Below are 17,197 nucleotides of genomic sequence, written 5' to 3'. Positions count from 1 at the left end.
GAGGCTGTCATGCATATTATTGGATCTTGATGGGGCTTGGGTAAGTATTGAGGGGGCTGGAAGCACTGATGCACATAGAAGGTTTTTTACCTTCATGCATCGAATGCATGAAGCTAAAAAACATTGTGCCTTTACAACCTCTTTAAGAATACATACTTGAACAGATTTTTTTTTTTCAAACCACTGCCTGTCTCTTTAAAACTAACTAATGTCACCTCCAATGCTCCATGGGTAATATTCAGGCAATAAAAACATTTTAAAGTCAAGTACATGAAAACATTCAGAAATATTTTATTTATTATACACAATTATAAGCACCTGTAAATATCACATACTGTATGAACCTTCTGGGAAAAAAAACCTTTACTAATACATTGTTAAGGACTAACTGGAGTTAATAAGCCATCAATTAGACAGGAAATAAAATCCAATTAACAGCATTACTGGTGACATTTTCAAATGTCTTAAAGTTTGTAATCAACAGGATGGATTCCTGGGATTGCGGAAAGTTATGACAGAAAATGGCCAATCACTACATTATATTAATATCTGCCACTAAAGTACCCTGTAGGGGTATAGAATGCACATGGGAATAGCTAAAATTACGAAATCTATATTTTTGTTTACTTTGTTTTATCTATACTTCCAAAACCAGGCAAAGGCCAATAGTGACCTCCTTTTGAAAATGCTAGTTGTCTGGCTGTGAAACCAGAACACCAAATTTGTAAATTTGTTCTAAGTAGGAATGAGCTTAAATGTGTTGAGTACTGGGCCAATCATAAGTGGCCAATCATAAGTGGCCGTGGCATTCCCCATCCTATGGTTGTATGTATTCCCCCCTTTCCCTACTTGAAAGCAGATGATTGGTCTAGTACAGTGACAGTTTCCTGTTGGCTAGTTCAGGTGGGTTCAGACTAGGATCTGAACAAACCTGAGCTCACCTGTAGTTGTGAGTCAATGACTTGAAAAAAGTGAAGACAACCCTGCAACTATTTTTTATTTCAGAGAGAGAGAGAGCTTTAATATGTTTCTCAGGATAGTTAGCAGGACCTGGATCACCTGCTGGTGACACTGTGGTTCCCCAAGAAGAAGGTTGTAGTTTCAGTGTCCACTATTGGTTATCTCTCAGCAGCCAGCAGATCCCAGTAAGCTGTCTCCACCTGATGCTGGCTGCTGGGAGGATATTTAGTCCCTCCTCTAACAGTACCTGTTGCTTCAGTGTTTTGCTCTGCTAGCCAAATACTGATTGCCATTTATCCTAACCCTGCTTTTGGTCTTGCCTTTGCCCCTATACCTTGCACCTCCAGTTTTACCCTGATTTGATGTGTTCATCACATTGTACATATTGCATATAGTTGGTTTGTTAGTTAGGCTTTCTATTACTTAGTTAGTTTGCTTGTTAGATATTTTATCATTTGGTTATGGTTCACTTGTATCTTCACATTTGCTGTGTTTTCTGTTTACTGGTGATTGGATCTTTTGTTTTACTATTAATAAGCTTACTTTACTATATATAGTCTGATCTCAGTTTCCTAAATGTAGCTATGCAGCTAAACCAAGATCAACCCTGTTGCTAATCCCTGACCATAGTTTTATTAATTGAACAGGAATACAAGCAAAGTGACAGACTGGTGTATTTAGCACCCAGATTTTAGAATGGGAACCTCACTTTACCCAATCAGGACTGGCCATATCTCAGAATCTGCATCTCCAATCTTAAAATATATGTAACTTCCCCAAATAAATGAATATAATGCAGCTTACCAGTCCTTGTATGTAACATTTTCATCAGGTACAGAAAATGTCTGTTGAGAGCTTTCCTGCATGAGGTCAGGGCTAATAACAGATGTTCTGCTTTGGCACTAGAATAGGGGAAAACTGATAAATAGCAAAGTTTTTAGTTTTTAATGTATTATTTCTAATATTATTGTTGTTGTTGTTTAACAAACATAAATAGCAAACATGTTATACTTACCTGCTCTGTGCAATGGTTTTACACAGAGCATCCCCAATCCTCATCTTTTTGGGTCCCCCACTGGCGCTCCTTGCCCCTCCCACGAAGGTAAAAAGCCTTGAGCGTTTATAACCAGTTTAATCTGATGGCCACATATGAAATCTTTACAGGAAGCAGCTGAAATTTTGGCGCTAGCCATAACCATCCTGTGGATCCTCATAGACTTCTTTGGAATCATGTCCGAAACATCTCCATGTGGCAGTTTTTTTAAGTGTTTGTTGATAATCTTGCAGCGAGATATTACCAATAAAAACTAATCTCTGAGAAGCAAGGCTGCATTATTGTGATAGTGCTGGAGTGAAGATTCTGAAAAAAAATCAGTAGAAAAATCACAGAGAATAAATAGCAAACCTGATAGATTCTATCAAAACATTTTGAAAAAAAAAAACCCTGTAAGATGAAAGAAAATGATACAGTACATTTGTGGTCAACTATGTGAGAGCAGGTCAAGACAAATCAGGGGAGCCTGAACTTTCTATAGGCGCAGTTCTTCAATTATCCTTAACATGTGTTTGTCATATTCATTTGTCAACAAAGTGTGCAGTGCTCTATGGATGATGTAGACAATTGTTTTTGGCCTGTGATGAACTGTGCATTAAAGTGTATGTAAAGCCAAAACTTGTTTTTTAGTTTTGGATAGAATGTGGAATGTTTATAACCTCTGTCTAATGGTAATTGCTGTGTGTTTTCCTGCTGTACTTAACTGTTGGCTGTGGTTCCAGTGTTTGAGTTGTCACAAGAACACGTGATAAGAAAAAAATCATCCAATGGTGGAACCTTTCTTCTGACAACTGTTTAAAATTAAACTAAACTTAAAAAGTGAAGATTTGCTAAGTTTTTAAGAAAATTTAGAAAAAATGTGCCTGAGTAGTACCCTTAAAAATTTACCTTTTACCTAAAATTCCTAATTTACATAGCAGTACACCTCCTGGAATGTGAGCATGACTAGACCCTCCTGTACCTACAGTCTCATAGCTTTATATCTGCTGTGAGAGATCTTAGGCACTGCTGCCTTTGACTGTTGGTCTCAGTAGGTTTAGAGTGAGATTTAATGATGTCACTACTGTGCTGCTCACCTGCTGAAGGCTCAGACATGAGGAAGCAAAGCCCTGCCTCTACCAAGATGGTCACCTTCACACATAGACACAGTGCAGACAAATGCATGGTAAGTCAGTAATGGTGAAAGAACAGCTGCAAGGGGGTTACATGCAATGCAGTTGACTAGTCAATTGCCCCCACCTACCTTTTTTTGAGCACAGGTTCTAGGGTTTTGTTCCCTTTTAATATTCACTTGCTTTGGAGACACTCCCTGCCATGTTTATGGGTCAGGACACAGACAGAAAAAAATGCCCAACTACTGACTGTGTGCTGTCTGAAATTGACCACTTGGGCCCCCACTGGTAATATTTTGCTTTATTTGTTTTAATATTCATCTTTTTTGAAGTATTCAAGAATGATCCTCTTCTTCTCCTTATCTCTGGGCTAGGTGGTCTTCAGTGAGGCAAAGAGTGAAGCTGTAATGAATTCAGGGCTACTCTTTGTGCTAGTACACTGTGTTGTTCAGGGTGCCACAGTAATACCCTGTCAGGGGGTGGGACCATAATACGCTCCACTCACTGTATTTTTTCTGTCTTACTGGTTGAGTCAAACTGAGTATCAATCGTCCAAGAAGATGGAGGATATCTTGTGGCAAATGACAGGTACTGCATGAGGCAGCTCCAGACTGAAGGTGAATATTACAACTTGAACTGCTTTTTACTACCCGTGGGACCTTTCTAAAAAATAAAAACTTGGTCCAGAATTGAACTTTACCCAATCTCTACTCTATCCAAAACATGAAAAGAAATAACCTATAGCTTTACATACACTTCAGTCCCAGAAATCAGGACTGTTGAACTGTGCAGGTTGGGGCACTTGTACAGTATATTCAGAAGAATTGACCTTTTGCCATAAGATAATAATTGAACCACATTTTCTAATTAAATTTCTCATCACTAATTGTCATTGCGTTATCATTATTATTATTATTATTCATACATTATGTAACAGAAAATTAAAATACATGAGCTGCCAAAGAAACAGTTAAACCAGTGTTCTCTTTTTCCCAGCATCTTGAGATGAGTCAAAAGGAATCCAACTTTTCTTCACTGCTTGGTGACACACTCGGTACCTGTCGCTTATCCTCTCTCGTCTGCTAATGAGCTCCAGGCTGCCTTTTATAGCCTCCTAGTTAATAGATCAGCAAAGGACAGCATGCCACAAGGAAGAAAAAAATAATAAAACATTGCACACTGTAAAATTCACTTTCTCTTCCAAAAATCTCAAAGCAAGTGAATTTGATTTCCAGGTCCAGCTGTCACCCACCCACCAATCAGATGTCCCGGATTGTACATGAGAATATTCTCCTTGTTCCTTCTCAATCTGCTATAGTGTTATCTCCAGAGCTCATTTTCTCTCTCTCTTTCTCTCTTGCTCTCTCTCTTTCACTCTCTCTCTGGCTTGGAACTGGGTAATGAAAGGATATTTCAAAATAGCAGGTGGCCTTTCTATGTATAATGAATTCAGCCAAAGACATCACAGCTCTAAATGTGTAGGTGGCACGGTGGCATTGCCTTATCAAAACCTGACACATATGGCAATAAGGCACTGGAGAGAGCGAGAGACGACCCGCTGACAGATGCCTCGTTTCAAAGACATTAGAAGGGTTAAAAACGAGACTATAGGAATTAATATACAGTAGGCACAGCTCTGCAGGCGATTGTTTATACTGATAAGCACTCTTGCTTCTGCTATATCGACTAGAGATTCTTTTTCAGAACTGTAGTAAAAACAAATATTAAGCGATGCTCTCTGAGCAGAGGCTTTGAAAGTTGGTGACTGCATCGTCTGCAAGAATTCTGCATATCTTTGTCTGGGATTGGGAACAGTGCCCTCAACTGACACATCAAAGTACAAAAATATAGCTGTCTATTATCTACAAACAGAAGGCATTCTCCAAAAATAATCAACTTGTGCTTGAGCTGCTACTGGGCAGAGTTGCCCACATAGGACTCAGCAAGGCTTACACCAATCCGCCTAAGGCAGATATCTGTGAACTTTTGCCATTTAAATTTTTAGTTACTTATGACCGAAGACATACTTCACCCATGCTGCCTTGCCTTATCCTTGAATTGAAGCACCATGCCACTGCTAAAAGATTCCAAAAAAGATCAGGGAGACAATCAAAAGTATATATGACACGTTTCAGAGGTTTTAAACCACCTCTTCATCAAGGCTTGAGATTGGAAACAATACAAATGGACTAGAAATTAATTGGACCTTTAATTGTATTTTTCCAGTGTGATTGCAAGTACAGTTCTCAGCAGCTTGTATTGTGCTTGTAATCATACTCTAAGATTACCATTAAAGGTCCAGTTCACTTCTAGTCCTTTTATGTTGTTTTCAATCTCAAGCCCTGATGAAGGAGTGGATTTGGACCCCCAAAATGCATTTCATACTTTTCCTATGGTTTCCTGAACCCTTTTGGAATAAACTCATATCTGGACCTAGCAGTGGTTCGACACTACATTTTGGTTACACTACACTAGAAGCCAAGGAGACCATGGAGATCCTCTAGGGTGTAGGGAACACCTACCTGGAAATCTGATCATCCACATCAACATCAGTGCCTTTAGAAAAGATCTTATTGGTCCAGCGCTATTTTTCCACTTTCCTTAATCATCCTTCCATCCCATCCATGGCACAGTCAAATCAAACATGAGCCACTAAAAAAAACAGAGGAAAACAGTGGTTTCTATTTTTTAGTGTGCTAAAACGAAATATATTTGTGCACTGTGCCATTAGTTCCATCACATTGAGTACTGGCTAACACCTAATTGTCCCCATACCTAAAGATGGCCACAGACAATTCGAATGTCGGCCAGTTCAGCAGGGACCAGCCGAGATTCGATCCCTGTATGGGCAGACTGATTGTACCTAAGTTGATTGATCAATCAACTTGGGTACAAATATCATGTTGGGTTGCTCATGAAGTTTTTGACTGCGGCTATAGCTGATACCAATAATTACAGTTCTCCTGGCTGGGATGGCTCCTTGAGCCCCCTCCCCCTGCCAGGAGAACACAATAGCTCCACAGGAGGGACTGACTGTGCTGATGGGGGAATCCAGCGATATTCTTTCCTGCAACTAAAATTGCATCATCTATGGCTGGCTTAAGACTATAGGGAGTTTGTAGTTTATGTTCCTTCCAAGCTAATATTTGTGATTACAGTTCAATTCACAGACATTTAAAATGACTCAAGTATTTTTTTGTACTAGATTAAAATATTCTTAGCTATAAAACTAAGCAGCTACCACACAAGGAATGGTAAGCTGCTATATATTAGATTTTTGTTCTTGGGTATAGATATCCTTTAAATGAAGAGGGTGAGATATTTTAAGGCTGGTCATTGAGAAACAGTATGATAAACATTATAACCATGTCTGTATTTGGTTACTCCTCAACCTTCCAAAATTGCCTAGTAAATTGCTTCTTTATCTACCTGTTTATGAAGTACGGCTAATTCTCCTTTATTTTATATCTAGTGGAGGGCTACTTGTATCTGATGACTTTTCTCTTTGTTATGATGCAATATATACTAAGTATATCTTTAATTGTTCCATAATCGTACATTTTTGACACATCTGGAATAAAAAAACAATTTCCAAAAAAAAAGGGGGGGGGGATAGAATGTGTTCAGAACAAGAACGTGAATGAAGACAAGATGGGTACAAGAAGAGGGACAAGAGTTGTGCCTCACTTACTTGCCTGTATCTTGAAACAACCACATAAAAATGCTCTCCTCCCCATTCATAAGCATGAATCTCTCTTTTTTTTCCATTTTTAATGCCCAGTAATACTTATAATGGTCATGGGATAATAGTCATGGTTCAACAGTCTTTTTGGCTGTGCTGCCGAAGCTACTCTGCCTACTGATTTTTCTGCTGTCCCTCTTGCTGATATTAACACATCTGCTATGCAACCAGTGCAGAACTAAATCTGACATCCTCAGGATGGGACATACTGTAGACGCTGATAGAAGTACCCTCCGGCATTACATATTTCAGTGAGGTATTAAACCAAATATGTAATATATTGCAGCTTACCAATCATTAGCTGTGGTGGCTGCATCAGTTTTCTTTTTTTAGGCTTTCTTCCCTCTGTTTTCACCTGGTGATCTGGCCAGTAACACACCTCCTGCATTAGAGTGCTCCAATTCATGACGAAGGAGCACAGAGGGCACATTTGGACAGCAGCATTGCCAGTCTGGGGAAGGGGAGTGTAAATGCATTAGCAGACTTAGATACACTAACAAACTGAAGCTATACTCCAGCTCACACTTTTTAATCAGTTACAGCAACAGTTTTTTTTTCCGTTTGGGATAAAGGTTATACATGAATAAACCTGTCAGTGAAAAAAAATCGGTGGACTGGGGTTCTGGGAATAAACTGACTGTTACTGTTAATGTTAGAAAATTTAGCTGGATGAGCAAAAGACTGTTTATGAACAATGGTATTGGGGGTAATTTAGTTTTAGTTTTGGCCCCTTTACACTTTCCCATTATGAGTACATTCACCTTTCCTTCTCATTAGCACACCAGCCAGTTACCCTCAGCTCTGTAGGATTTAAAATGTTCTCTGGCTCAGAGCTTATCACTGTGACCTTATCACTCAGTGGTTCGATCACTGTATTCATTACATCCATACATTGCTAAGGTTTTTTTTTTACTCCGTGGCATTGCTTATACTGTCATTATTGCTTGGTGAATCCCTCATTAGAAAGGTCAGTGGTTTCTTTTTCTACTTTGTTATATCCATGTTGATACTTAAACAACCATATTTTGGTGACCACCTTGCCCCAGCTGTCCCTGTGTACCACGATCTATTGTGAGCCTAAAAAATTTAAAAAAATAAAGTAGAAATACATTTTCTGCCTGCCTGACACCCCGACTGGGTATCTATGCCAAATTATAGCTTCCTCCACTCCAAAACCAGAATATAGCAAATTTACTCCAAGCATTGGACAGAACCAATGTTGGGGTAAAACAGGACTGACTTTATTAACAAACAGCACAACATTTATACACAAAATCCTTCCTCCTAGACAGATATGGCACACATTACAAGTCCCAGGAGAAAAATCACATTATATAAACAAATAAACATTCAAACACAAGGAAACAATGGATTTTTTCTGGCCACCTAGCAGTCTGGACTCTGAAGGTGATAAAAAGTGAGAGCTTATCACCTAAACCTAATTACAGCAAACAATAGTTGATGCCAGGAAATCTGTAACACTAAATTAAGATTCTTAACCCCATATTTGCTATAATTCCCTCCCTGCACATAACACATTCCTCCAGAATAATAGTTCCACTATGCACAGTGTGCCAAGGGGTCCCCAAAAAAAGTCCCTTCTGCCCTAATTGCATGGAAAGGGTAGCTGGTATCATTCATAGCCAGCCAGTTACCCAGGGAAGTGTTATAACCCTCTTGAGGAAAAGGTTCCTTGTAACTCCAAAAGGGGGAACTCCTGAGACCTGGGTTCATAGTCGATCTGAAGGAGGCTGGTCCCCAGGCCCCTTCAGGAGCCCAAGTCTTGGTGATTTCCAGGGCAATCATATATTAGGATCATCCTCTGCCTCCCTGCTTGGCTCAAGGTACATGATAACAAAACCTTTGTGGTGCTGTACATACTCATGCTGCTCATACCCTGCCTTGCTGCTGGTTGAGCAAAACACTAAGGGGACTTTTTTTTTTATAAAAGATTAGTTGGATGAATGTCACAAGTATTCCCTGTATTTTCTCTAATACTATGACTTCCTCTGATCATCACCTCCATCTAGTGGCCAAAACGTTTTTTTTTTCTGAAACATCTCCTTCAGAAAATTTACCACATTTTAGCCACTAGATGGAGCTGAAGATCATAGGAAGTCATAATAGAAAAAAAGTATGGGGAATATTTGTGCAGCCTGGACAAATAATTGTGACAATTGCCCAAAGAATGCTTTTTGCACTAGTCTAAAAGGTATGCAAAGTCTTGTTAACAGTTAGTTTTCTTTAGGAAATGTAATTCTCTTTGGCTTTGATGAGAATTTGTAAAGCCCAATTGAGCTTTCAGATTATATTTGCTAAATACATTCCAGGTGCATGAAAACAAATGGTGTGTAAATTCTTACAGTTAGTAGGAAAGCCTGTTTCTGGCCAGCCTGTTGTAGAGGAGTGGTCTCTCTGCTGTGGATAGACACCCCCCTTGCTCAGTCAGAGCTAGAGCTCTGCATTCATCAAAGCGTATGGTCCCACTTAATTGGCCAGCTCTAGCTCTGGTTCAGAAAGGGGTGCGTCAGACCTTTGCAGAGAGACCACTGTTCCTGGAACGTATTCATTTGAGCTTTAAAAATTCAAATAGAATCCAAAAGCAAATTGTTACTAAATTTATATGTAAGTAACTAGCATTAGGCATTGAGATGAATACATTCCTGTAAAGCACAAAGAACACATTATAAATTCTCCTGAAAAAGTACATTTTGATTCAGACAAGTGTTGCATATGAGCACAGTGCCTTCTTGCTTCTGAGATAATTATACTTGAATAATCAGCATTCATGAACCCTGAAGTTAAAATTCCATCCCCTTTTTCTCCATAGCAACCTGCTGATGGGTTATGACTGATTTTGACTTTTTCTATGTGCCATACTGGTTTGTGTCCTCCTAGCAACACCAATACAAAGCTGTGGGGGCTAAAAAAAGAAAGAGCTGATTATATACTATATGTAGACAGCATTTCCTGCTTTATTTGCTAAAATAATATCCTTTTTAAGCTATAAATATAAGAATTTTTTCTCAAATTCTGAAGCCAAATGGAGTACTAATATGCACAGCTAGTCTTTTAAATCAATCAAAAATATTAACACCTTTCCCAGGGGTAGGGGTCTTATCTCAAATCTTTATCACCAATTTTTGATCTGTCTTTTTCATACTCCCCCTTTGTACAGACGAAAATGGGAGGAGGATTGTGGCGTCACTTTTTCGGATGAGGATTGGGATTCCATGGTGGATAATATATGCAAGAGCTCTAGATCTCTTTCGGTTCGTGAGACGGCCCTTAAAGTTCTAACCAGATGGTATTATACCCCGTCAAGACTACATGTACTGTTTCCACAAACGTCCCCTCTATGTTTTCGGGGCTGTGACTGCACGGGTACTTTGGTTCATATATTTTGGGATTGCCCGACCATATCTTTGATCTGGCGTAGGATTTCTGAGGTCGCTGCCTTATTGTCGGGTGCCCCGATACGATTGTCCATGCAGACCTGTTTATTGGGGGCCCATATCCCAGGGGTCTCTGATGCCAATCTGAGATTGATACACACATTATGTATTGCCACTTTATGGTCTATTGCCCTACATTGGAGGTCCAATGTTGTACCCTTGGACTCCGTTTTACACAGAATTGACACTGTAATGCTTATGGAACGCATTCATTATACCCTACTGGATAAGATGCACTTATACGATAAAAAATGGGAGTCATGGAGAGATTGCAGACACTTATTACATGCTTAATAACATCCCCAGTAAAAGTTGGCTGGCATGTACTATTGACAGGTGTATCACCTAACCTACTTTGTCGTTTACGTACTTCATGCACTTGTAACTTCCTCTTTTTTTCTTATCTTCTTTGTTATGTTAATATACTTTTATGTATTGTACTTTTCAAAAGTGCCTTGTTTTTGCTGACAATATCACTTTTAAAGTGTGCTGTTGTTTTACTGTCTACTCATGTACAATAAAATCGTTTGTAAACAAAAAAAAAATATTAACACCTTGAATATGTAGCACCCTTCTCTAGTTAGGCTGCAAGGTTAAATTTCATTACTGCAGTCAGTGAAGTAACTGATTAGATTTGTCTGGTCAGGGTTTCCTAGCTGGGCATTTGATTTCTCTCACCTACTCCTGGTAGAAGCTTCCAGAATATACAGTTCAGCAAGAAGAATCAATGTCTAGTATGAATACTTATCATGCCTCAGCCAGTCCCTGAAAGGAGGTGTACAGAAGGTGTCTTGGAAGTTGGTAAATGTTTGGGAGGCCTATCCAGAGTGTTTTTCCTCTCCAGGGAGGATTCCATTTCTCCTGGGGCTGCTTCCCCTGGGAGATAGCTAGTGAGAAAAAAACTGCAGTCTGGACATCAGCAGGTGCTGGGCTGAGGTCTGGAATAGATTGCTAAAGAATGATTTGCTGCAAGGCATCATCCTAGAGTCCTGGTCTGGAGAAGGAACTTTTGTCTCCCTCATTGAGGAGCTACCAGTGGATGCTGGTGGCAAACTGTTCCTGGGACATTGTGAGCAAAGATAGCTGTGGGCTGATTGGGTGTGTGGAGTGTGGTGCCGCAGCAGTAACTACACAGAGTTCAGATGCAAAGTTCAGTTATATGGCCACTCATCGGGAAAGTACGGGACTGGGAAAACTCACAGGTTTCAACAGCAATGTGGAGTGGTGTAAATCTCAGATGCAATGACAGTGTCTGTCTCAGAATGAGGAGTGCAGCCTGACCAGTCTGTACCCCAAATGGGAGGATTCCAGGAAGGATGCCATGTCCCTAGCCTGTCCCTACTCATCTGGAACCTGTCCTTAATGCTATTCACTTTCCCTGCAAAATGGGAGACCTGTGCCTACGCTGTCCACTCACAAAATGCGTGTCACACCCAGGAGACAAGGTCTTAAATAGACTCCACCTGATCCAAGATGGCCACCAGAGTCACATGGGGTGGTAGCATTCAACCGGATCACCTCCCCAGTCACCCAGGAAACCATAAGGGAGTATGTTCCTTCTGGCTTCTTCTCCCTCTGAAATGCCACTGCAGTTGAACACCACCTGCAGTGGAGAAAAGAGACTGTACCTATGTACAGGTATGCAAGTGCTCGAAGGGAACTAAGTGCCACAAGATAATATATGGACTGGGACTGCTTTTACAGAGTCCTAGATATACTGGCCATCACTTGTTACCTCCAGGAAAGGCTGCTTAACCTCCCTGGTGGTAATCCCGAGTGTAGCTTGGGGTTAACTTTCAGTACCAAAAGCGGTAACCCCGAGCTACACTCGGGATTACCCTGCAGTGTTGCTCAGGGATTCCCTCCAGCACTTACCTTGTTCTTCGCTCCCGCGATGTCCCCCCTGCAGCGTCCCAGGACACCTCTTCCGGCCGATGCCGGCATCCGTCTTCGGAACCGGCAGGCAATTCAAAAATTTTAAAAGTGACATTCACCCAATACACTAAAATCTCATAGTATAACACTTACATCTAAACTCCTCGAGCGTCTCGTCTACACCCGCCTATGCTCTCACCTCAACGACAACAACCTCCTCGATCCCCTACAGTCTGGCTTCCGCCCCCTACACTCCACCGAAACCGCCTTACTCAAACTCTCCAACGACCTTCTAACCGCCAAAGCTAATGGCCACTATTCAGTGCTCCTACTCCTTGACCTCTCTGCGGCCTTCGACACAGTTGACCACCCCCTCCTCCTCAAAATACTACACTCCCTCGGCCTCAGAGATTCTGCTCTCTCCTGGCTCTCATCCTACCTGTCACAACGCTCTTTCAGCGTTACCTATAATGCTACCACCTCCCCCTCACTCCCCCTCTCTGTTGGGGTCCCTCAAGGCTCTGTCCTTGGGCCCCTTCTCTTCTCCATCTACACCTCCTCCCTTGGCCAACTCATACACTCTCACGGCTTCAACTACCACCTCTATGCCGACGACACACAAATCTATCTCTCAACCCCCCACCTCACCCCCTCGGTCTCTGCCCAAATCACACACCTACTGAGCGACATATCAGATTGGATGTCGCTCCACTTCCTTAAACTGAATCTCTCCAAAACCGAGCTCCTTGTCTTCCCCCCAGCCCGAACCCCACCCCCCATTGACTTCTACATCACATCCAACAACGCCAATATCAAACCCGCTCTGCAGGCCTGACTGCCTGAATACGGCTGCCAGACTCATTCACCTTTCCAACCGCTCCATTTCCGCCACCCCCCTCTGCCAATCCCTCCACTGGCTTCCGATTGCGCAACGGATCAAATTTAAAATCCTAACACTGACGTACAAAGCTGTCCACCATACTGCCCCGAACTACATCACTGACCTAATATCCAAGTACCGCCCAACACGCACACTCCGCTCCTCACAAGACCTCCTTCTCTCTAGTTCCCTGGTCTCCTCCTCCCATGCCCGCCTCCAGGACTTCTCCAGGGTGTCACCCATCCTCTGGAACTCCCTGCCCCAACCCATCAGATTATCACCTACTCTCCTCTCCTTTAGGCGCACCCTGAAAACCCATCTCTTCAGGGAAGCCTACCTCACCCCCTGCTAACTTGCTGACCTCCTCCACTCTTCCTACCACTCCATCCCCCACAGCTATCTCCTCCTGTACCACTGCCCCATCCCTTCTAGATTGTAAGCTCGAAAGAGCAGGGCCCTCGATCCCCTCATGTTTTGCATTGTATTGGTATTGTTCTGTCACATGTTCTGTCCCCCTTTGTAATGTACAGCGCTGAGTGAACTATTGGCGCTTTATAAATACTGTATAATAATAATAATAATTACTGTATCAAACCATTTCGCATACATTTTGTCCCGAGTGCTTTGTCCTGTGCTCTTCCTGCATTGTTACTGTTCTTTCTGCCTGGAAACTGAGAAAAGTCCATGGCATCCAAAAAGCGTCCCTTTAGGTCAAAAGCGATTTTAGACCAGCTAGAGAACAGTGATAGTAAATTAGAACCACTTGCAGAATTGAGTGATGATTTGTGGGGAAATTCGTCATCAGACACTGAAAACGATTTTGCGACTAAGCTCAGTGATGTGCGCACTTGGCGCTCTATTTCAAATTTCAGTGTTTTTGGTTTGATTACATTATTGAATTAAATTTATTATTATTACATTATTATTTTTATGATTATTTATTATATTATAATTCATGATTTCATGTTTCATATTTATGAATTCGTTTTTGCCATATTCAAAACCTGGGGGACATCTCAGTACATAATCGATGGTCATCTGTAAATGTTACACTTTTTGAGGAGTATGATTCTTTAACAATTTAGTAATTCTCTTTAAAAAGTCTTAAACTCTGTACTGCACTGTCCTAGTGTATGTATATATAAAAACTTCAATAGGAAATTACTGAAATGAAAGAATTTACAAGACAGAGGTTTTGTTGCATACATATTCAAATACATGTGATGCTACACTGCCGAATAAAGCCATCTCTGCAAAGTCTGGTCCCTCACTCTAAACTATCTGAATTCAAAACTTGGAACATAAATACAACAATTAATAAATTATGAGCAGCTTCCCTTGGAGGTATTTATTTCCTGCTAAAGGTACAGCCACCCCAGAAGCCAAGACTCACTTGAGGCCATTGAAGACCCCCAGTGTGTTTGTATGTGTGTGTACACCAAATCCAACAAAACACAAATAGCGGGATTTTGGGCAAGGTCTACCCTGCCCATGCACTGAGGGAACATCTGCCCAAGGGCGTGCTCACCAATTCCCGGGATCAAGCGGAGACTCTGGTCATGTGCTAAATTCTAACATTAAGACAGTTCCCTGACTTGGAAGTGAGCCTTCAATGCATGTAGTAATGAAGACAATTTTCTTTTTTTCTCACAAAAGATGACAATTTTCTTTAAATGGTGTCCCGTGGCTTCTACTTGTTGCATTAGGAGTGGTGAGTCAAGCCGTGCCACCTCCACCAGCCAACATACCTCTGTTACCTCACTCTTTGTAACAGCATGAGATTCCACCTGACACATAGTGTGGATCTTAAGTGTGTACTGTGTTAACTCTTCCTCTTCCGTACCATACAGTCAGGCTGAGGACCTCCGTAATGCTTGTTTGCTCCCAGATGCTATGGGAGATGGACCTCAAGCCTGAGCAGAGGCTCCATCACTACCAGAGGACACCTTTCCCAGGCAATGCACCTCGACTGTTCGCCATGTGTCATGCACATATACTTAGTTATCCTTAGTAGCTGCCTTTTCCTCTTCTTCTTACATGCTGACTTGACACCGTAGTATAATGTACTTCATACCTCTAGTTCTTTACAGTCCCAGGTTCTTTTGGATATGCCAGCCGTAGTATGCACCCTTTTAAATAACTTCAGGCTCAAAAAAAGTTTAACAGTCTTTACTGATCATCTTAAGTGCAATATCATAAAAAAGTGCAATTCAAAACATGTCCTAACCTAGCTGTTTGGTGGCCCAGGCATATCTTCACAGGTGGGCATAGTGACAAGGTTTATACCTGATGGAACCCCCGTACCCTCAGCTTTAGAGATCATAAACAATAGTCCTGTTTTAGCATGTTGGGTCTGAACAGAAACAGCAGCAACAGATGCACTCTGGCTCCTGGATCTCAGCTTTCCCACTATTTTATACCGCCGGTGGACCGGCTGAGGCCCAAAAAGCCTATTTACTGGAAATAGACACCTTAACCCATTCTCTGCCCCACCTGGGTCAGCACTAATTTTTTAGGCAATTTCAATATGCTTACAAATTCATAACTGGTAATAGGAAAGACGCAAATGGCTAGGGCAATACACTAAACAATGCATCAATTTCCAAGTACACTTTTTAGTTAGTCCACACAAAACAGCCAATACTACTACCACTACTTCTACTAATAATAGTTGTTAATAATATTATTATTATTTTTATTATTATCCTACACAGTATTTTGTTGCATACATTTGCACATACAGGTGAAGCTATACCCCACACCAAAAGTTGTCCCCAACTCCAAACCATGTCAGTTCCCAAAATGGTATATACCTATATATATATATATATATATATATATATACATATATATATATATATGCAGTACTACCCCCTTGGGGGTTGATGTTGAATTTCGGTCCCCCTATAGTCCTACACAGCCACCAGTCGATGAGTATTCTCTGCACAACGTTCATTCACAGACAGAAAATCAAGCATTAAGTGTTAGTTTTGTTTTTTTATTGAGGGGATTGAACTTGGATGGGTTAAAGGGGTGTGTTGGATACCCAAGGGAACTGAACACTGAGGAAAACTTCCTGAACTATTCAAAGCTCCACTGCAACAGTCTCTTGTTGGAGTGCTAGCCAGCAACTCCTGTTGTAGTACTACAGACCCCAAATGAACTCCTCTTCCACCCAGCAGTTTGTAAGTTTTTTTTCCTGAGCAAGGGATCTGACTCCTGTTCCCTTAAGCAAAGTGTACAGTCACTAGAACGGTGGCTAATCTGGTTTCCTCTGAAGCACTTTGGAAGAGTGGTCTTTCCCCTATCTGCCCAGGGGGTGCAGGTGCACTCACTCAGATCCTCTCCTGCACAACTTGTGGAATGGCTGCTGCTTCCAGGCCTATCAGGTGGGTATCTCCCTCCTTGTCACACAGATGGTCCTCTCGCAGGGGACCAGTCAGTCCTGAGCTTTCATCCTCTCTGACTCCAGGCTTGCAGGCAGGCTCCATCCCAGCAGGCCTCCTGGCAGCCCTGCTCCACCAGCCTCACATCTTCCTCACGCCACTCTTTCAGCTGACTCCCTCCTCTCTTCCTACTGAGCAGACTCTAACACCTTTTACAGAGTCCAGCCCCTTGCCAAGCCTCCTGTTGAGGATTAGCTGATGTCCCTAAAAAGTGCAGCAAACCACTCCTCAGATCCTCTCACTGCCTCCAAGGTGCTCCTCTTGAAGCCTCAGAACAGGGAGAAATTCCAGAGGGTCTGACCTGCAGAGTCTCAGTCCTGACCCCTCTGATTATTACACTTGAGCTGCTAATCAGCTTTCCTCTTTAGCTACCACGGATCTAGCTCCACCTAGTATAACTATGAGAGTGCTACATATACAGCAATGAATAACCTGAGATCAGTCATACCTTGGAGTTAGCTTCATCCTCCATAAAGGTAGAGCAACAAATCAGATCAGTCATCAAAATTCCTGAGAATAAGTTAAGGGCCTATGTTGGTTTGCTTTAGGCTTGTGTTGATGGAATCAGTTTGACATCTGTTTGAGACAATTATGAGATCATTTAAAGTTTACTGACAGACTTACAGATCTACAGCCCCAGAGCTTACCTCCTTTTACACTTTGTATTGGAACA

The sequence above is a fragment of the Staurois parvus genome, unplaced genomic scaffold (assembly GCF_062004578.1).
Source record: "Staurois parvus isolate SC_StPar_1 unplaced genomic scaffold, SC_StPar_1.0 ptg000298l, whole genome shotgun sequence".
NCBI classification, from domain to species: domain Eukaryota; kingdom Metazoa; phylum Chordata; class Amphibia; order Anura; family Ranidae; genus Staurois; species Staurois parvus.
The sequence above is the reverse complement of the archived record's forward strand: the minus strand, read 5'-3'. Positions refer to the sequence as shown.